This window comes from Globicephala melas, chromosome 2 (assembly GCF_963455315.2).
Source record: "Globicephala melas chromosome 2, mGloMel1.2, whole genome shotgun sequence".
Classification (NCBI taxonomy): domain Eukaryota; kingdom Metazoa; phylum Chordata; class Mammalia; order Artiodactyla; family Delphinidae; genus Globicephala; species Globicephala melas.
The window spans coordinates 28,066,808-28,090,271 of NC_083315.2; positions in this window are offsets into that span (position 1 = coordinate 28,066,808).

The window sequence follows — 23,464 nt, forward strand, 5'->3', positions numbered from 1 at the left end:
TGTAGGAATTTAAACCTCATTCACGAGATGGGGATTTGGAAATAACAAATACAGCAAAGGAAGCTGGTCAGGAACGAGGGGACTCTAAATCAGGATGTCAAGACAAATTTAAGATCAGAGATCAGAAGTCACAACTCAGACATTTAAGCTGTGGTATGATAGAGCTTGTGGGGGAAATCGTGATAGAGGGACACCTGGGGTTTAAATGACTAGTCGCATGTGGCAGAGCTGTCCTCTCTCAGGGCTCCTCAGAGGCTGTGTCAAACCAGAGGGAAGTTGAAATCGGTACCTCGTGTGGATCTGCTACCTGAAGCCCGCAGGTCAATGAGTAATGGAAAGGATCTCTGAGTTCCACCTGCACCATGCTGACAGGACATTCAGCCAGAGTTTCAAAATCAACTCAACTTTAATCTGGTAAAAAGACTTCCTCTCTTGTAAGTATCACTGTTACTGTATAACATTAACTCGAAATCCAATAAAACATTTTAAAGCATCTGGAAAACACTGATACTCCCTCATGTAGTGCCCTGTTGAATAATAACAGTACATTTCCTCTTCTAAAAGCAATTATGCATTTCTTTTTTTTTTTTCGTTGCGGAGCACAGGCTCGGGACGCGCAGGCTCAGCGGCCATGGCTCACCGGCCTAGCCGCTCCGCAGCATGTGGGATCTTCCCGGACCGGGGCACGAGCCCGTGTCCCCTGCATCGGCAGGCGGACTCTCAACCACTGCGCCATCAAAAGCCCTGTGCATTTCTTTTACAAGAAATTTGCTTTCATTTAGAAATTACTTTGTAAAATTTGCTTATGAGCTTAACTGGAACCTGAATCATTTATTTTTCTCAAGTCCTTGTGTTAAAGAAAAGTATTGTGCAAGGAAATGAGTTTATTTTTAATGATGAAAGCAGAAGTTCAAACTCAGTGAATGTAATGGAAAAAAACCAATAATTTGTTTTGTCAGGCTTTTTCTTGAGATTTTAATATCAATATATTTGTCCTTAATTTACCTCAAATGCTGAAACTTTTTAACATTCCAGTTCTTCTGCATGAACAACTTTATTTACTAGAAAAAGATGGTTTTGAAATCTTCTCATGTCATTGCCTTAGCAACCGAATCCTGTACCTTTTATTGTTTTTCAAATTTCATCACATTTCAAACAAGAGTTCTTGATATAACTCTTAACTCTTGATATAACTCAATAACAGTTAATGCTTATTTATTGCTTGCTTTGGGCCAGGGAGTATTCCAAGTGTTTTATATTTACTATCTCTGTTATTCCTCTTAAGGACCCTAAGTGATAAATATTCCCACTTAACAGATGGAGAATTGGAAGCGTCAAGAGTTCAGCCTCACTGCCCAAGTTCACAAAGAGTGTTGTGTAAGAATGGACATTTCAACTAAAGTCAGACCCTAACTCCCAGGCCCGTAACCACTGTCCTTTACTGCTTCAAATAGGGCATTTTCAACAACAACATCTATAATTTGAAGGAAATCTTTGGCCCTCTTTGAAGGTACCATATTTAGTTTTTAACAGCTTTTGCTTTTGTCCAACTTGCAATGACTATGGGACACTTCAAACAGAAACTCCACACCTTCCCTTTCCCCTGACGTTACATCTGCTGGATGATTCAGATATTGCTACAAACTACTTAACGGCTTGTAACTATAAATTATTTGCACTTATTTGACAATTCTGGTTCTCTTTTGTAGGTGTCAAATCCTTTACAGTGTTAACCCTCCCATTCCCCCTTCAGGAAGATAATGTACAAAAGTAAGCAAAATGAAGAGTTTGGTAGCATCCTTATTTTCATTACACTTGACCTCCTGTTTTCAACATTTGCAAACCTGCTGCGTGAAAACTGCGGTACTTGATCTGGACTGGAATGCTAGGTGTGGACCTTCAGTGTATTTTCAGAGTGGCCCAGGTAGGTTTTTACAAAGTCAACAGAAAATGTTTTAAAAAGTCCATTTGATAATGCACTGTTCTCCCTCTCTTAGGATGTAGTAGCTTTGACATTTGCGCGGCCACTTGTAAGGTAGGTTTTATGTCCCTGGGGCATTTCCGTGGGATGCTCTAAGAAGCACTGATGCCACTGACAAGAGGGACCTTTCTCTGGAGGAGGCTGAAGGTCCCTTTGGACCAGGTGTTTGGTAGATGGGCCTCCAGGCTGGGAAGACAAGACAATGCCACGGATGGTGGTTGATTTTACCTTCTTATTTCTTTAGGAAGAAGGTCTGATGTCATTCCTCTTACAATACTGCCTTTCCAAGTCACCTCTGAGCATTCAGAGCATTCTGAACGATGGTACCCAGTGTGGACCCAGTGGAGTCCGACACCAGCTTTATTACTCCTTCCCCCTTTGTTAATGCCTCAGGCCAATACTGCATGAATAGTGAATTTTGTACAGAAGTACATTATGTCAAGTAGTCAAAGCCTGAGGAAGGACTATTTTCTGGACAGCAATCTGAATTCAGACTTTTTTTTTGGCCATGCCCCGTGTCTTGCAGGATCTTAGTTCGCTGACCCGGGATCGAACCCAGGCCCACAGTAGTGAAAGTGCCGAGTCTCAAACCACTGGACCGCCAGAGAAGTCCCCAGACTGTTTTTTTTTTAAAGAGTTTAAGTACTAAAGATATCTAATTATACCTAATTTGAAAGATAGGGACATGCATAGGAAACATATCAGAAAGACAAATATTCCTACACATCTTTCTATAATCTACCAACATATTTGAAATACGGTCTCTAATAATTTAAGTATTTAATACAGGTCTATTTTTGGTGTAAAAAAGTATTACAAAGCTCTTACAAATTATTTGCCTGAGACGTGACTTTATTGACAGCTTACAACACTTTTAATTTTATATTTATTGACTATATATATGTTGTTTCATGATATTTTGTAGTTCTCACTTGCAAGGAGTTTATTTCTAAATAAAATGGGGTAAAATATGGAAATTCTTTGAGCCTTGTCCGGCACCTCATAGTTATGAAAAATTGGCTTCCATACCAGACTCCCCCTCAGCCTATTTATAATAAAGGAGAACTTTGTTCTATTTGATTCCCTGAAATCCATTACTGCCATAAATAGGTGGGACAAAATGAGATTAATTTTTGACCAAAGTAGCAAGCTATTTATTTTAGAATTGCTGAACTATAACTATTTTACTGCTAATAAAAGTCAGAGAGTTCTGGGTTACACCACAGTATGGTAGCTTAAATCTGTGTTCTGGAGAGACTGAGAAAAATGGAGAACAAAATGCCTGGTCCTTGTAAACATTCAGAAGAAATTCTAAATACATTCAAGGCATTCTGGGTGTTTGGCAATGAAGAAAAACCATAAACCAAATTCACAGAAGACTGTAGAGCAGTGGTTTAAAAAAGTGTTTATAAAAACATTTGTTTTAGGTATAACACCTGATCTAAAAACTTGTCTTTCTGAATTAAAGTTTTATCTTGCATCAGTGATAAAAATTGTTTATTAAAATCAGAGCTCTCAAAGCATCAGGATATTTTAGTTAAATAACAATGATGACAAATAATCTGGTATATATTTGACAGGTGGTAACTAGACTTACCACGTGATCCTTTTGTAATGTATAAAAATATCAAATTGCAATGTTGTATGTCTGAAACTAATATAATATTGTAAGTCAATTATACTTCAATAAAAATTTATACTCTCTACTCTTACAAATTCTTTATATAAATTAATGATTACAAACCCCATATATCTATGCTACTGTCATCCCAACTACAGACACACCTCTGAGATACTGTGGGCTCACTCCAGACCAACACAATAAATGAGTCACACAAATTCTCTGGTTTCCTAGTGCATATAAAAGTTATGGTTCCACTATACTGCAGTCTATTATTACTTCTCCCAATTTGATTTCAGATTTATCTCTTCTCCCCCGTTGATAATGTAAAGAGAAGCCTTGCCCTTCCACAGAAGAGAATGTAAATGTGGCATCAGCCCACACTCACCATTATCCAGAAGCTCCTGTCTGGTGAAGCTACACAATGTAGGCCTGTAGCTATTTGCCGATAAAGCATCTAGAACTAATTTATTCTTCCCAGAGTGTCCTTCTCTCCCTCGCCATATTGTTCTTCTCTCGGCACCTCTAGGCACTTTCTTTGAATTCTTAGGAGCACGACTTTCTAAGTCACTCAAGCTGACACCCTTCATGACCTGCCAAAGGCAAAAACATAAACCCAGTTTTACTACTGAGGAGTTCTGACAACGTGCTTCTTGAGGAAAAGTGAAGCATTTCATTATATGAAAGTAAAAGCAAGTCACTTCTTGTAGGAAAAAAATTTCCTCAGAAAAAAATAGGAAAAATGCAATGTTAACAACTCCATTTTATAGATTTCTAACTTGACCCATTTAGTCATTTCTTAGAATAAGAGGCATAATAAAAACACGTTTAGTGTTAGACAATAAATATTTAACCCAGCTTTGAAATGATTCCTTTTTAACGTTATTGAAAACAGAGGTAACGACTAGTTGGATTATGATAAACATATCTTTTCAAAACCACAGAATTTATTTAATGCAAATTAAAATTTTATGAAATAAATTTTGGTAAAATTTTAAATGTAACTTTCAATAAATGAGTTACATGCTAATCACTCACTAATTAAAAGAAAGCTTCCTGGGCATTGGTGTCAGAGGATGAAAGATAAAAAGGCTAGTTCAGAAGTCTAAAGTTATTTCAGGGAGTAGTCTTTTTTCATTTTTATTTATTTTTAAATAGACTTTATTTTCAGAAGAGTTTTAGATTGAAACAAACATTGAGAAAATACTCAGAGAGTTCCCATACATCCCAGCCTCAGTCTCCCCCACGTTGGCATTGTGCGTTAGTAGGATACCTTTGCCACGAGTATGGAACCGGTATCGATACATTTGGTTATTCAGATGCCCTTAGTTTTTCTCTAATGTCCTCTTCCTGTCCCAGGATCCCATCCAGGACGCCACGTTACAGTAGTTGTCCTGTCTCCTGAGTCTCCTTTTGCTGTGATCATTTCTCTGACTTTCCTTGATTTTGAGGACCTTGCCAATTTTGAGAGGTGCTGGTCAGGCATTTTGTAGAAAGTCCTTTTGTTTGAATTTGATTCTTTCATGACTAAATTGGTTTTTGTTTGTTTGTTTATTTTGTTTTGTTTTGGGGGAAGAAAGACCACAGAGGTCAAATGCCATTTCCATCATCGAGGATCAAGGCTGCACACCATCAACAAGATCTGACGCTGCTGATGTCGACCTGGACCACCTGGTGGAGCCAGCCTGTGTCGAGTGTCTCCAAAGTGAAGACTCTGCCCCACCCCCCACTTCAATCTATTCTTTGGAAGGAAGTCACTCTGCAAAGCTCACAGTGAAGGAGGGAGGGTTCTCCCTCTCTCACTGAGAAAAGAATATCTACATACATTATTTGGATTTTTTTTTTGTATCAGAAATTGAATCTCTTATCCTCCATTTATTTATTTATTCAACCATTTATATCAGTTTAGATACATGGGCATTATTTCATACTTTGGGTTATAAATCAATACTGCTTTAATTATTTTGTTGCCTAAATTGTCCCAGCTTTGACCATTGTGAACACTTTGGGTTGGCTCCTTATCCTTTTGACATACTCCATGGATTGTATGTGTGTATGTGTGTGTGTGTGTGTTTGTGTGTGTGTTTGTGTGTGTTCAGCACTTTCTTACTTTCTGCCACAACATGCTCCAGGTACCTTTTGTACATTTCTTGCCAGGATCCTAGAATCAGCCATTTCTCAAAGAAGCCCTGATTACTTTTTTTTTTTTTAATTGGGGAATGGCATTAGAAACCAAGATTTGGGTACTGGGTGTGCTTGTTTAAATTGGGGTGGCATTGCTTCTTTCTGACAAAGCAAAGATTTATATGTGTATATTAATTAAGCGATACATACTAAGTGATGTATACTGACTAACGTCTGAAAACAGATATTTTTCATGTTTTGTTCACTTTTATAGCTGTCCACAGAGAAAATTTGTTGCCAGCTGCTTTGTGGTGATAGAAACTGAAATTCATTGAAGCAATATTCAAGAGAAAGAAACAAAACTGGAGGACTTAACTACTGACTATCAATATGTACTCTATAGCTACAATAAAAAAGACACTATATTATTTTCTCCAAGATAGCTAAAGTAACTAATGGAATTGAATACAGAATCCACAGGGCTTATAAGTTTATAGCCTACTAATGTATACCAAAGGTTCCAGTGCAATGTGGTGAGAAAAAGATGATATTTTCAATAAATGGAATCAGGCCAATTGAAAATCCATATTTAAAAATGTAATTTCACCTCTTCCTCACACTGTACAATTAAGCATCTAGAATGGGATAATACATTAGTGACCTTGGATTAGATAGATTTTTTTCAAACAGCAAACAAAAGTTACTCCATATACAAGAAAAAATTTCAACTTTCTTAATTATAAACCTCAGGCCCATCAAAAGACACCATTGAGAGAGATAATCATCCACAAATGGGGATAAAATATTTGCAAAACATTGCACAACAAATGACTCATATCCAGAACATATAAGGAAATTTTACAAATCAGTAACATAAAAAAAGAAAATTCACACAAATTCACTAAATAAGAAAAAAATCTTATATAGACTCTTTTGAGGAAATAATACCCAATAGTCAAGGAAAAAAAAATCCTCAAATGTCCTGAACATAATTTATCACCACTATAATAAAAATTAAAACGCCAAAGAGATAACACCATAGTCCACCAGAATTAAAAGGACTGGCAACACCGAGTATTGGTGAAGATCCTGTTTCACTGTTCCTGGGAAACCATCTGGAAAAGCATCTGACAGCACCTATCACTTGATGTTTCCTTCTTGCACTTATGCCCTGGAGAGATGAATGCTCATGTCACCAAAAGGCACCTATGACATCTTCCATGGCAGATATATTAATGAGAGTTGAATATCCAAAAATTGCAAATGTCAGCAGGAACAGTAATGGTAAATAATTTGTGATACAGTCATGCAACCAAACACAACATAGCAATGAAAAAAATGAACTCTTGGAACACATAACAACCAAGTGAAGCTTACAGATTTAATGCTGAGTGACAGAAGTTAGAAGCAAAAGAGTGCAAAGCATGTCATTCCATTTCATATGATATAAAAACAGGCAAAGCATGACCAAAGCCCAGGTACAGTTCTTCAAGATGCACTATGCATTATGAACCAATGGCCTTTATATTGTGCTGTGTCTCTGAGAGTTAGAGTAGATGGTTACAGTAGAAGTAGGAATGGCCTCTCTCAACATGATCCCAGTGACACTGGGGAATCTGTGCTTCTTGTCCTCCAACCATAAGCTGATGGATGAGGTCTTCTGCTTCCTGAGGTGGGAAAGGACTCTTGGAACAGAAGACACACTAGGTGATCCACTAAACCTGAAGTTGTGGCTGCCGATGAGTCATCTGAGGGGTGTATGTGTGTGTGTGTGTGTGTGTGTGTGCGTTCAAATCCCATTTACTAAAATCATTTGGCAATTTCGGTAGCAGTACAAAGTGTCTGACACTGGACACATTAGCCATGAGCCCACGTTTGGTTTACTGTGGGCTTAGATGCATGTATTTTCCTGATCCCCTGCCCTTCATGTCAGTACCAAATTGCAAAGTGTTCTCTGTATAAGACAACCTATTATTCATAGAAAAGGCATTTGTACAATAAGATTGAAAAAATATAATCCACAGGTTCAAAAATTCTCTTCAAATATTGCAAACATACCAAGTATACTGAAAACATCTACATTTAATCCTCAGGGTGACAAGGCAGGAATTTTAAGTCTTTGGTCACTTATTTTTACTTTTTGCTAATTACACTTCAGAGACCAGAGAGTCTTCAAAACCCCCAAACACCCTGGTTGGCAGAAAGGAGTTACTACAGCTATAAGGGTACCTGACCCTGGTAATTGCGAGGAGCTGCCTTCTGCCTCAAACAGGGACAGGAACGGGTGTGTGGCGCTTGCGGGATCCCCTGGGGTGAACTCCCTGAGATCACTGCCAACAGGCAATCAACAGCCACAGTCTGACCTGGCTCATAACCAGGGACCCGCCTTATGGAATGAAGTTCCGATTGATCCCAGTAGGCAAGTGGCCCAGATCAGCACAGCTACTGCCCAAGAGCAGAGGGGATGCTGTAGATGGTCATAATGAATACAGATGTAAATTACAGATTTGGTTCAATTGGAGGTGGGAATTATCATTTGTATTTTGCCACACTAGGCTTTCTACTGTCTTTTAAAAATACCTGTGGCTTTTACCTCCTTAAAGAATCAGTAACAAGCCCGAATGGATACAGTGTGGGGCAAGCATGGGTCTTGGTGTTGCAGTGGGTGGACCCCCGCCACCTCTGTGGGTGCTCTGCCCGTTTGCCTTCAGACCTCATTGCTCCCATGCAAGCTGTGGGCTCCAATCTTCCCACAAGCACCTGTACCCCTGCCTGAGGGATTTCTCTGGCTGAAGGAAATCCTTGGCCTGCCAAGACTTCTAAAGAGTGAGAGCCCCAAGAAGCAGTCCTAGCAAATGACAGATGGGAGTTAATGGAAAACTACTTCCTCATCCTCACCCCTGTGCTAAGTCAGAGGAGTGGCTGCCTCTGTGGTATAACCTACATGAAGAGGCAGGAAGGGGTCTCCTGCAGCTCTGGAAATGATCTGTTTCATGATCTGGGGGTGGCTGCCTGGGTTTATATGTAGGACCAATACACCTAGCTCCACAGTTTTTTTTGCACTTCACTGCATGTATGTTGTACCCAACAAGTTTAAATCTAAAATAAATAAGTATAGATATATAGATAGATAGGCTTCCAATTCATGACAATTGACTAAACAGATTATTGTCCCAACCTTCATGAAATCTCATGGAAATAAATGTGTAGAAGGTAAGCAGACAGATTTATAATAACAGAACTGGAGCGGGAATAAACTTCGGTGGCTGTCATCGAGCAGGGAATGAGATGAAATGGAAAAGGAGGAACACAGCTCAGAATATACTTCAAGGATCTTCAACAGAGGTGGTTACCACTCACCCTGAAAGAACCCGGGAGAAGTTCACAAGCCATATTAGTAGTCATGCAGGACCGTATTAGGAGGTCCCTTAGTTGGTTAAAAGAACTCTCAAAAATATAGGCAGAGTTAAGCTTAACAGAGAGATGTTACTCAATGTTACCTATGCATCTGCAGCTGCATGTGTTGAACGGTCTTCTTTGACTACAGAGTTCTTAAAAGAATCGATGACCTCAAATGTCCTGAACATAATTTATGTTCCCTGGTGGCGCAGTGGTCGAGGGTCCCCCTGCCAATGCAGGGGACACGGGTTCGTGCCCCGGTCCGGGAAGATCCCACATGCCGCGGAGCGGCTGGGCCCGTGAGCCATGGCCGCTGAGCCTGTGCTCCGCAATGGGAGAGGCCACGACAGTGAGGCCCACGTACCGCAAAAAAAAAAAAAAAAAAGAATCGATGACCTTTGAAGTCAATCCTGACACATCTTCAGCAGATTTATGTCCTTTGGGTTCCATGGCGTCATTGTATACCGTAGTGGATGATAATTGTCAACAAACGTATTTTGCAGGGTGCATATTCATCTGTGTGTTTTCTAGCAGATACATAGTGCTTAATTTTTCACTAAGCATATGCTTTCATTTTTAGCTCATTGCTTCCCAAAGAACGTATTAAATAAATCACTGTAGGTTTATACCAGATAATAAATGACAATGCTGTTGTATTCAGAATGTCAGATTATTTTAAATGCATTAGATAAGCTTCTACCTGCCTACCTATTTTAAGGTAAGTTAACCCACAATTCCTTGACTAACTATGCCCTCTGGATGCATTTCACAGGCTTCCACATGGATCAAGCACATGGGGTGACCAGCTGGAGGCGCTGCAGCCCAAATAGTTGCTGTAGAATCTGGGGAATGGGGAGGAAAGACCATCGCTAATGATTTTTCAGATTTAATCAAGAATTAAGAGTAAGATCTTCCTTCACAGTAGAAACTGGAACTGCAAATTAGAAATCTACTATACCTATCCTACCTTACTTTAATGAAATTTAAAATGGCATGTTATTAAAACAATTTTTTAAATGAATTGGAGCAAATTCTAAACCAGAAAAGATGTCAGGACAGTAGGCAGAAGCTAGGATGTATGACTATCCTGTGTATAAACATATTAATTAGACTTATAGAGGTAGGCAACCCAAGACTCACAATGAAATTGTGAAAAAGAAAGTCCTCTTTAGAACAGAGCTAGTAAAAGATAGTGCGTGTGTTTTTAGACTGATTAAACATTTTAATGTTTCTGTATATACAGTGCATATCTATCTATCTACCTATCTACGTATCTATGTATCTATCATCTATCTATCTATCTAAAGATAGATAGATAGATGATACAGATACAGACAAAGATGTAGATGTAGATATGGACAGACACCCCTATGGTCAGGTTGAAGTAGTGAGACAATGCTTGACTATCATTTGGTAAGTTATCTAGTTATGTGGGTGCCAATTTTAATTGGGTTGACAAGATCACTGGAAAGAATTCTGAAGAGAGACTTACTGGACTACTAGGCTTGCGTGAATATGATCTCTCATCGTCTGTCATGTAGAATGGGCCTTATTCCAAGTGATACCCACGTTTTGTTTTATGGAAATGCAAGGGCAGAGATAGAACACTTCCTTTCTTATTTATTCTTGCCATGTCTAGTGACGTGCTCATTGCCAAAGGGCCATCAATAAACACATGTCTAAACTGGATTGAGCTGCTTCTCCCAGATGATTAAGGACAATTCATAGCCCTAGTTCTTCTGGGAGAGCAGGTCAGATGCCAGAGAGAGAACACCACATGTAAATGAAGGAAGGATTCACCTTGGAAAGTAAGGAGTTAAGACACATTTAATTACTTGCCTTGCTAACTTCTATTATCACTCAATGTTACCTGTTCCTTATGAGGAAAAGAAAACGAACACAGTATTAGAAACTATGTCATCCCAATACCTCATACTTTAAGATGATAAAGTCATCATCAGTTAATAATAACTACTGTTAATAATAACTACTAATAACAAGGAAACTTAAATGCATTTATAACTTTTAACTAATTTTGAGCTCAAAACTTCATTTTCCTCAAAGATCTCATATGTCACATATAATATATTGGTGGGAAAAAATTAAAACTTTTCAAAATATTTTAAACAATATGTATTATTATTACAATGTAATGAGTCCATTTATTAATGATATTAATTTGAGACATATCAAAATTAATGATGTGTAAAAACAGCTTAAAGCAGCATTCAAATATTGATTTTCTGGGAAGTTTTATGTTCTTCATTATTAAGGTCTGTGATGATTATTGGAAATCCTCATTTACTTTAAGAAAACTTCAAAGTTAATAAAGTATGAACCCAGAAATATTCTTGGGTAAATTGCAGCTTAAGTAAAAAAGATTGTTCCCTCTTTTAGACAAAAACTAATTATATTGGATTAATTCAGTAAAGTATCTTCCTACCAATATAGAAAACCAACAAAACATATGGCAATATTGACCTGTTTCTCAGTGGTCTTAAAAATAAATTATCCTAGAATCCCACTAATGCAAACACAAGGTATTATTGCCTAAAATGACCAATAAGAGAGAAATATAAGAAAAAGCTTATTTCAGAATTGACATAATCCACCATAAAACACAAAAATAACCACTCCATGCTAATTCAAAACTTTGATTTGACCAATGACTTAATTTTTTTAACAACTTTATTGGAGTATAATTGATTTACATTGTTGTGTTACTGTCTGCTGTGTAACAAAGTGAATCAGCTATACGAATAAATATATCCCCATATCCCCTCCCTATTGCTTCTCCCCCTCCCACTCCCTATCCCACTCCTCTAGGTGGCCAAAAAGCACCAAGCTGATCTCCCTGTGCTATGCGGTTGCTTCCCACTAACGAGCTATTTATATTTGGTAGTGTATATATGTCAATGCCACTCTCTCACTTCGTCCAAGCTTAACCTTCCCCCTCCCTGTGTCCTCAAGTCCATTCTCTATGTCTGTGTCTTTATTCCTGTCCTGCCCCTAGGTTCTTCAGAACCATTTTTTTTTAGATTGCATATGTATGTGTTAACATATGATACTTGTTTTTCTCTTTCTGACTTACTTCACTCTGTATGACAGACTCTAGGTCCATCCACCTCACTACAAATAACTCAATTTCATTTCTTTTTATGGCTGAGTAATATTCCATTGTATATATGTGCCACATCTTCTTTATCCATTCATCTATCGATAGACACTTAGGTTGCTTCCATGTCCTGGCTATTGTAAATAGTGCTGCAGTGAACATTGTGGTACATGACTCTTTCTGAATTATGGTTTTCTCAGGGTATATGCCCAGGAGTAGGATTGCTGGGACGTATGGTAGTTCTCTTTTTAGTTTTTTAAGGAACCTCCATACTGTTCTCCATAGTGGCTGTATCTATTTACATTCCCACCAACAGTGCAAGAGGGTCCCCTTTTCTCCACACTCTTGCCAGCATTTGTTTGTAGATTTTTTGATGATTGCCTCTCTGACTGGTGTGAGATGATATCTCATTGTAGTTTTGATTTGCATTTCTCTAATGATTAATGATGTTGAGCATTCTTTCATGTGTTTGTTTGCAATCTGTATTTCCTCTTTGGAGAAATGTCTATTAAGGTCTTCTGCCCACTTTTGGATTGGGTTGTTTGTTTTTCTGATACTGAGCTGCTTGTAAATTTTGGAGATTAATCCTTTGTCAGTTGCTTCATTTGTAAATATTTTCTCCCATTCTGAGGGTTGTCGTTTCATCTTGTTTATGATTTCCTTTGCTGTGCAAAAGCTTGCAGGTTTCATTAAGTCCCATTTGTTTCTTTTTGTTTTTATTTCCATTTCTCTAGGAGGTGGATCAAAAAGGATCTTGCTGTGATATATGAAATAGAGTTTTCTGCCTATGCTTTCCTCTAAGAGTTTGATAGTGTCTGGCCTTATATTTAGGTGTTAACACCATACACAAAAATAAAATCTAGGTATGCTTTGATTTCCTCTTTGATTTCTTCAGTGATCTTGTGGTTATTTAATAGTGTATTGGCTAGCCGCCATGTGTTTTTATTTTTTAAAGATTTTTTCCTGTGATTGATATCTAGTTTCACAAAGTTGTGGTTGGAAAAGATACCTGATATGATTTCAATATTCTTAAATTTACCAAGGCTTGATTTGTGTCCCAAGTATGATATATCCCGGAGAATGTTCCAGGAGCACTTGAGAAGAAAGTGTATTCTGTTGTGTCCCATAAATATCAATTAAGACCATCTTGTTTAATGTGTCATTTAAAGCTTTGTTTCCTTATTTATTTTCATTTTGGATCATCTGTCCATTGGTGAATGTGGGGTGTTAAAGTCTCCTACTATGATTGTGCTCCTGTTGATTTCCCCTTTTATGGTTGTTAGCATTTGTCTTATGTATTGAGGTGCTACTACATTGGATGCATAAATATTTACAATTGTTATATCTTCTACTTGGATTGATCCCTTGATCACTGTGTTATGTCCTTCTTTGTCTCTTGTAATAGTCTTTATATAAAGTCTATTTTGCCTGTTATGAGAATTGCTTCTCCAGTTTTCCTTTGATTTCCATTTGCATAAAATATCTTTTTCCATCCCCTTACTTTCAATCTGTATGTGTCTCTAGGTCTGAAGTGGGTCTCTTGTAGACAGCAAATATATGGGTCTTGTTTTTGTATCCATTCAGCCAATCTGTGTCTTTTGGTGGGAGCATTTAGTCCATTTACATTTAAGGTAATTATCGATATGTATGTTCCTATTCCCATTTTCTTAATTGTTTTGGGTTTGTTGTTGTAGGTCTTTTCCTTCTCTTGTGTTTCTTCCCTAGAGAAGATCCTTTAGCATTTGTTGTAAAGCTGCTCAATTCTCTTAGATTTTGCTTGTCTCTAAAGCTTTTAATTTCTCCGTCGAATCTGAAAGAGATCCTTGCTGGGTAGAGTAATCTTGGTTGTAGGTTTTTCCCTTTCATCACTTTAAATATGTCCTGCCACTCCCTTCTGGCTTGCAGAGTTTCTGCTGAAAGGTCAGCTGTTAACCTGATGGGGATTCCCTTGTGTATTATTTGTTGCTTTCCCCTTGTTGCTTTTTAATATTTTTTCTTTGTATTTAAGTTTTGATAGTTTGATTAATATGTGTCTTGGCGTTTTTCTCCTTGCATTTATCCTGTATGGGTCTCCCTGCACTTCCTGGACTTGACTGACCATTTCCTTTCCCATGTTAGGGAAGTTTTCAGCTATAATATCTTCAAATATTTTCTCAGTCCCTTTCTTTTTCTCTTCTTCTGGGACCCCTATAATTCAAATGTCAGTCATTTAATGTTGTCCCAGAGGTCTCTGAGACTGTCCTCAATTCTTTTCATTCTTTTTTCTTTATTATGCTCTGTGGTAGTTATTTCCACTATTTTATCTTCCAGGTCACTTATTCGTTCTTCTGCCTCAGTATTCTGCTATTGGTTCCTTCTAGAGAGTTTATAATTTCATTTTTTGTGTTGTTCATCATTGTTTGTTTGCTCTTTAGTTCTTCTAGGTCCTTGTTAAACATTTCTTGTATTTTCTCCATTCTATTTCCAAGATTTTGTATCATCTTTACTATCATTACTCGATTCTTTTTCATGTAGGCTTCCTATTTCCTCTTCATTTCTTTGATCTGGTGGGTTTTTACCTTGCTCCTTCATCTGCTGCGTATTTCTCTGTCCTCTCATTTTGCTTAACTTATTGTGTTTGAGGTCTCCTTTTCGCAGGCTGCAGGTTCATAGTTCCCGTTGTTTTTGGTGTCTGCACTCAGTGGGTAAGGTTGGTTCAGTGGCTTGTGTACGCTTCCTGATGGAGGGGACTGATGTCTGCATTCTGGTGGATGAAGCTGGATCTTGTCTTTCTGGTGGGCAGGACCACATCTGGTTGTGTGTTTTGGGATGTCTGTGAACTTATTATGATTTTAGGCAGCCTCTCTGATAATGGGTGGTGTTGTGTTCCCGTCTTGCTAGTTTTTTGGCATGAGGTGTCCAGCATTGGAGCTTGCTGGTTGTTGAGTGGAGCTGGGTCTTAGTGTTGAGACAGAGATCTCTGGGAGAGCTCTCACCAATTGATATTACTTGGGGACGGGAGGTCTCTGGTGGTCCGGTGTCCTGAACTCAGCTCTCCCACCTCAGAGGCTTAGGCCTGACACTCGGCCAGAGCACCAAGACCCTGTCAGCCAGATGGCCAGGTACTTGGGAAGTTTCTTGCCTTTTGGGAAGTCTGAGGTCTTCTGCCATCATTCAGTAGGTGTTCTGTAGGAGTTGTTCCACATGTAGGTGTATTTTTGATGTATTTGTGGGGAGGAAGGTGATCTTCATGTCTTACTCCTCCGTCATCTTGAAGGTCCTCCTATTAATTTTAATTTAAAGAATTTTGCGAAATCATACAGTGGATAGATATGCAGGTTATATACGACAATGTTTATTCTACTTCCAATAGTTAGTCACTGAAAAAAAATCCTCCAAAAAGGTTGTAATTTCTAGCCATGGATAGAAATAAAGGGGACTTGACTAATTTTTTTACTCACTTTGGTGACTTTTCAAGAGAAAATATTCAGAGTGTATTCAGTTGCCACTGGATGCCATATTCAAAATAAAGAGACTCTCTTCTATTATCTGTACTCTAAAATTATAAGTGTGGTAAATAAAAAAGCACATAAAAATTATCAAAGTAAAAGCAAACAAGAAAACCAAACCAGAACAAAAACAAAGCCACATACCAACAATGAGCAGATGTTTACCAGGTTATGAACAACACCAAATAATGCCACTAGAAATATGGACCAAGATATGCATGGTTAGTGAACACAGTATGAGAAGGAACTTCATTTTTTCTACTGGAAATCAACTGCCTCAGATTCCAGACTGCAGTCATCAAATTGTATAATTTTCCCAACAGCACCTGGCCCTGGACCGGCTGCTGCAGCCAAAGCCGTGACTCTACAACAGAGACGATTCATAAAAGGATAAAGCAAGCCTCCAAGGGGGGTGGGGTGGGCAGAGACTGGTTGTTTTAAAAGATTTTAATAATACTTCTACAGCTCTTAACATAATTGTAGCATTACCATTCATGCTCTATAGTTAAGTAAATGTCACATTTGTACTGGGCTCCTTTTTAAAGCCCAATGGGGCGTTTTATCTTTCCCTAATGTAGCACCACTATAATGCCTATTCTTCATTACTGTTAATACACACAGAAAATGTATGTTGTACCAGATCTGAAGGTGTTATTACCAAGTGAATTATATTAATAATCTGCAGATAAGTTTTCCCAAATAGCAGGGAACTGCATATTTTATAAATGACACCTCCTAAAATTGAATCATAGACCATGTGTATTCAGACAAATGAAACGTGATAGATAATGTATCCAGAGGAATGGTCAAACCTTTAACACATGTTTGTTCAGACAGGTAGTAAAAGACTATATTTGATGAAGGTGGCATACATTACATAAGAACAGTAACTGAGTTTTTAATAATGGAATAATTTCACACAAATCATTGCAAATCTGTCTTGCATCCCTTCTTTCCCTTCAATTCCCTCAGACTGCTGTTAACAGCATTTTAAAATTACAGTATGCATAATAATACCATGAAAACCATCAAAGAGAATATGGTAGCAACATGGGGAGGAAATGGAGATGCTGAACACAAGTCCAGTCTTGAAACAGGAAGTCATATGCCCCGTCTGAACTGGTCCTGAAAACACAGAATGAAAGCATTCCCAATTTGAGGATTCAGCAGCGCACTAGTACATGGTAAGAAAAGAGTCACCAAAAGTAAAGAATACAGAATAGAGGCACTTTGTGAGACCTCTACCTTCTCCGGTCTTAACACATTTGTGCATTTCACCATTTCATAATGGAAGAAAAATGTCTTCTGGGCACAGTTAATATTTTTTTCAAAAATTGAGAGAGCCTGTCAAGATGGTGTTATGTACTGGGTAAGACTGGAATTCATGAAACAGGAAGGGTGCATTTGATGAGTTGAAATTTCAGCCTCCTTTTACCATACTTAGTTTAGAGCAACCACTTGCGGCAGAACAATCAGAAGAACATTAGGTTTGGAACACAATCATGAAAGAAAGGAAACATCTGTTCTTTAGGGAACTAACATGATGTATCAGTCAAGATGTGTATAGTTAGCTGCATTAAGAAAAATCCCCAAATCTCAATGAATTTTTACAACAAAAGTGTATATATGCTCAATGCATGCTTTCCATTGTCAAGCAAGAAAAAGGAATATAGAAAATGCTTCCTAGCTCTAACGTGATGCCTAGAAAGTGACATCCTTTGTATTTGTTCACATTTAATTGGTCAAGCAATTCACATGGCTGCACCCAACCTCAAGGGTGACAGGTATCATTGTAAATTTGTGAACAGCCCAGATATGCTTCACACAAGGAACGTCTATACTGCTTCTCAGTGGACTGCAGAGATGCTCCCTCCTCTCCCCTCCTCTCCTCTCTCCCCTCCCCTCTCCTTTCCTCCTCCTTTCCATCACTTACAAAATATGATAGCTTAACGGTGGAAGGCAGAAGAGTAAATAGAAAGACAAATCATTTGTAACAAAATTCACAGTTTTTCCTGTGACACAAATTCCCCCTGCTTATCTGAGCATCATGAAAATGGTGGCTGACCAGCAGCATTCATTTATTGCTTAACAAACTGTCATTGTAAGACCTGAATTTAAAAAGAAAAAACAATATAGGCATACTTAGCCATCAAAGGTCTCCAAACTGATCTGAGCATGTCTATAAATATCTAGAGCCATTCACTGGACTCTGTAACTCACTTGGTGGGTTGATTTTGTAACCACCATTCACTTTTGGTAATTCTCCCCCAGGCAATTTCTTGTGGCCACGACTGTCCTGGTGTAGTCATTCTTGCAATGTACAGTGGCCACCTACTGCCCTTTGGGGTTCCCACCTCTGCCCGCCGTGCAGATTCCCAATGAGTCGGGTCCCTCTGAGACTCTAAGCATCCTGGTTAGTCCCACACAGTGCCCTGCCCAGGTCTCCTCAGAACTGGGCTCCCGCTCTTCCTCAATGCATCCACTTACCATCTAGTAACGGTATAAAACATGTGCTTATGTTTGAATCTGTGATGGCTGCACTAAATGTTTTAACTATATTTAACATACGTGGTTATGGTTCAAAACAATCTAACCTCTGTTGAAGTTCAAGATCATGGGTCATGCTAACCCTTTTACACAGACTCAGACTGTTGGAGGTTCATTAGAAATCAACTCACAGCATCCCATGCCTTCACTAGAAAAGCTAGAAAAGTCTCAGAGATTAAGAGCTTGTCTTCTTCTTTTTCAAAATATTAGAGGAAAGAAATAAAAATAAAATAAAAAACCCTACTCCTGGAAAAGAGAAGACTGCTCAGCAGAAAATAATTTCTGTAAGAGTTAAGAGCTGAACCATATGAAATCAAGAGTTGTGTTTCTTAGTAACAGCGACTAGAAATGTTGTGCTGTTGCTGTGTCAACACTGGGACTCTTTTTTCAAAAACAACCAAGAATAAACTGAGCTAGAAACAAGTTAAATTAAATTGAAGAAAATTAAAGGTTACAATAAATTTTTTATTAGTGAAGAATTTGGAGAAGAGAATGGTGAAGAATCTAAGCTAGGAGAAGCATGTGTCCCATCCTTATAAATACTGACTGGAGTTACTGGTGTGGAGATACCTAAACTCTTCAAACCCTGGAGCCAGGAGTTAGGTAAGATGGAAGGTAAAAAGAAGTAATGGGGTGATGTTAAAAAAATAACATGTAATAAGTAAATGTAGGTAATAGAAAAATAAACGGCATATAGATGGCAAGCTAGGAGGAAATGTTGCCATAGAAACAGAAGTTAAGGAAAGAACATGTTGATAACTCATCTTGAAAACTCTAGAATGATCAGGCTGAAAAGTGTGGAGGTCACTAACACAGCCATCTTCATCTCACGAATGATATTTCTTACATCTGATATCACCATAGGTCTCCTACACAGATGTAACAGGAGTAAGAAGAGACAACAAACTATAAGGAAAAGAAAGACTCTGTGACACACTGATAAGTACAAATAGAGGGAAAAAGAATTTGTTCTGAAATAACTCACTTTACACTTGTACACTTACTTAATAACTGCTGCTTAATTTTAATAGACTAGTAATCTTATTATTTTTGAAAAAAGGACATAAACTCTTTGTAGAGATTCAAGCAAGGCATAATATATAAGAAAGAAATAACAAATTACCCCAAATTCCAGTAACGGTTTTACAATTTTTATAAGGTAATTATTATTATTATTATTTTTTTTTTTGCAGTACTCGGGCCTCTCACTGTTGTGGCCTCTCCCATTGCGGAGCACAGGCTCTGGACGTGCAGGCTCAGCGGCCATGGCTCACGGGCCTAGCCACTCCGCGGCATGTGGGATCTTCCCGGACCGGGGCACGAATCTGTGTCCCCTGCATTGGCAGGTGGACTCTCAACCACTGCGCCACCAGGGAAGCCCTATCAGGTAATTATTAATCAAGCGAATCTCCCTCTCTCTCTCTCTCTCTCTCTCCCCGTGTGTGTGTGTGTGTGTTTGTGTAAATAGAATCTGGAGGATTGCTGGGTAGTGTTAGAGACACAGGGAGAACAATCCTTCACTAATACATGGAATTGGAGTCTGCATGGTATTTAATACTGTTATTTAATTTTACTTGAAGTCCACGTTAGTATAAAAATGAAGTTAAACCAAAAGCATAATTGAACTTCAGGGAAGTGTTTCTTCATAACAAGATATGTCCTAAGTGGCCATTCTAAGGATAAAAAGAAATATAAAGAAAAACATCTTATTTATTTTCTAAGCCATGAATTTTTCAAATACAAAGCACTATATGCTTTTATCATATCCTTGTTTTTCACTATTCTTAATTTCATTAGTGTTTCGTGGAGAAAATGCCTGTTTTGTGCTTTTATTTCAACTCCTTTCTGGGAAATCACTTACTGTATTTTTTCCTGTTTATATATAGTAGTTATTCCTCAATGTTTCTTTTATATAGCCATTATTATTAATATTATTCTCAATGTTTCTTTTATATAGCCATTATCATTATTATATCATTTTGATTTTTTCAAATAAAAATAAGGGTTATGGATTTTAAGTAATTTACTCAAAGACAATAATGAGCTAAGTGAAGGAAAAAAATTCTGGGTTCTATTTTATCATAAAACTTGTGATATTAACCATGACACTAACATTCTCTTTGAAAAAAAGTTTTCATGTAGTCATATGGTGCTTTACATTCAATACAGAAACAATTTATAGTGGATGTGATAACATTATTTACTCCCCTAGGTAATGATGTACAGTGTTAACAAAACATGAATGTTAATAATAATACTATTTATAATAGTAATAATAATATCTCATTTATTTAAAAAATGATTTCTTGTGGCAGAACTTGAATTGAACTTTTTAACATGAATAGTCCTTCGTTTCATGAGTCAAATTTACAAATAAAGACAATGCTTCTTATAGTCATAATGAAGTCCACTGAATACACATTTTAGAATATAAAATTTCACATTGGGACAAGAAATAGATTAAATCTGAGATAAAAATTCCATAATAAAGTGAATTTTTCTTACATATTTTAAAATTTCCCTGAAGTTATTTTGAAATCATTAATTTCTGCACTAGCAAAGACAAAGTCTTCCTATTCCATAACTGTGTCTTCACTCCATAGCATGTCCAAGTCATAATTTGTATAAATATGAATTTTGTCTTGTTTTTCTTTGTTATTGTTTGCTACAAAAAGAACAGATAAGTTTGAGGTTTAATTTACTAGTTAATTGATAATGAAAATGCACAAATTATTAAAAACTAATCCTTTTTAATATTGTGTTTCTGTCTGATAACACTTAAACCTAATAATTACAAAATTCCAAAACATTCAAATGGGGTTCATAATACTCTCCTTTTTCCTGCAAATCATATGAGTGAGACTCTATGAATTCACAAAAAGATGATGATTTTACACAAAATGAGTGAAATTAGTAATCGACATTAAAAATACACTAACTGGGGATCTAATTCTGAAAAGTGCCCTGTTAACTAGACAACAAAACACCCAGATCATGGACTGAGTGCTTGAGATAACTGTGTTGCTGGTGGTTGTAGCTTTTTTTTAGTTTTACTTTTTGAAAAGACTCCACCCTAAGTTAATGTTCAATACACTATAACAGTTTAACTAAAATTTAAGCTAATGGTATTTATGTATGAATAATTTGCATGGAAATATCATTTTCCAGTTAGAATAAAACATATAAAGATGGGTGAAAAATTGGATCTATAATTGCAGAAAGACCAAAGTGAGACACAACTCTTAGAGTAGATTGCTCAGTTCTGCCTCAAACATTTTGTTCAGGTAAATTGAAAAACCCTTCAGGGTGAAATATTTTCATTGCTTCTTTTAAAATATGTAGAATGATGACCAACATATTATATAGTGATTAATAAGTTGGTCTCCTCTTAAATAAAAAGAAATATACAGCTAATGCCTTACAAAATCACTTATAAGTCCCTACAAATCTTGTGCTTCAAGATAGAAAAATTATAACTCTCTTGCAATTTTCCACTTATGTATAGACTAACTCAAGAATCAAAGAATGTTCACATTATTATCTATAAATATTTAGAATTCTGTGGGTCAGTTTATTTTGGTCTTCTGGGCCGGGCTTGGCTGACCCTGTCTGGGCTCAGTGGTACATCTCCGTCCAGCTGTCTGGTCACTGGGAAGAGTCACCTAGGAGGCCCCAACTGAGATGATCATACCCCACGTGGACACTCATTCTCCAGCAGACCATCTGGTTTCCAGATGAAATCAAGAGAACCCTGCAAGTCAGCCAACAGAAGAAAACAAGGCCTGCAGGGACACCCATGCACCATTTTGTCCTCCACACCTGATTCACAGGGTGAGAAAACAGAATCTGCTATGGAATGGAGGAACTACTCATATTGAGAAGGGCATGGAGACCAGAGGCCATTAATTACGGCCATCAATGCAATCAATCTACCATCACCGGCCCTCTGGCTTCAATTATTCACTTTCTCTTGTGTAAAAATACACTCCTAAGTCCTTCAAAAGTCTCATTCAATCACTGAGTTTGGCTTGAAGTTGAAGACCTTATCATCTTTGTCAGGTTCAGAAGTGGCTCTTCTTCATCCAGGCATGGTAGTGTGCTCATAAATATTTAACAACTAATTCTCTGGGGGAAAACAACCCTGATTTGTAGCATCAGTTGAACTCTTTGATGTAAATACTCCCGCCAAGGCCAATTTCAAGGCACCTATATGAAGTCCCTGCACTGCCAATTTCAAGGCACCCATATGAAGTCCCTGAAGACGAAGTTGAAAAAAAAAAATGTGTACCCTGCTGTCTGGAGACAGTACATGGTCTGGAGACCTGGGAACTGAAAAGACAACTTATTTCCCCCCACATCCCAAACATGCAATGATGAGACAGAACAACCACAGAAACAGGCCCAACTGAAGATTGCTTGAAAGGGGGAAGAAAAAAAAAGAGAAAAAAACACAAAGCAGTCTCTGGTCCTTAGAAATTCTGTAATCCTGCAGGGCAAATGCTGACACTATTCCCTTTCTAGGAGGGTATGTGCCTTGACTGGGTCCTGTTTGCCCTGGAAATGGCCCCTATGGTTCTTAGATTCAGTCTTTGAGAAATCTGTCCTTCTTAGCCGTCACCTTAAATGGCTAATTCTGCAGAAACGGTTCATGTTGGCAGCTGAACAGACTCCTTAGTCTGCTTCCTGCTCAAGGAAAGCTGGGAGCTCAGAGCTCTTTTTGTATTTCGACAATTTCAGTGCCTTTCAGTCCATGTCTGTGGCCCTTGAACCTGTGAAACTCCCATGAAAAACCTGCAGACTTCTTTGTATCTGATTCAATTTCAATCCATTTGAAAAAAAAAGACAAACTCACAATTCTTTTCCAAACAAACTCTTTAGTCTTGATCTGTGCTCTTCTGGACATGTCAGTCTGTTGGGGGTCAGCCCTTTGAAGTCCTTTGTTTAGTTCAAAGTGTCTATTAGGCACTGCCTCAAATCTTCCAGAGATCCTAACAAAGGTTCTTACTGCCACACCATTGATTTGATCTGTGCCCCAGGCTATATATTATTTTGAGAGCCCTTTGCTGGCTGGAGAGAGATGAAAGATGAGAAACAGCTTTATTTTCCAAACTCACAAGACCAGACCTCTATACAACGCCTCTAAATTTGAATTAAAAATTGGCCAGCTCTTTATTTCACTCATCTTGTGG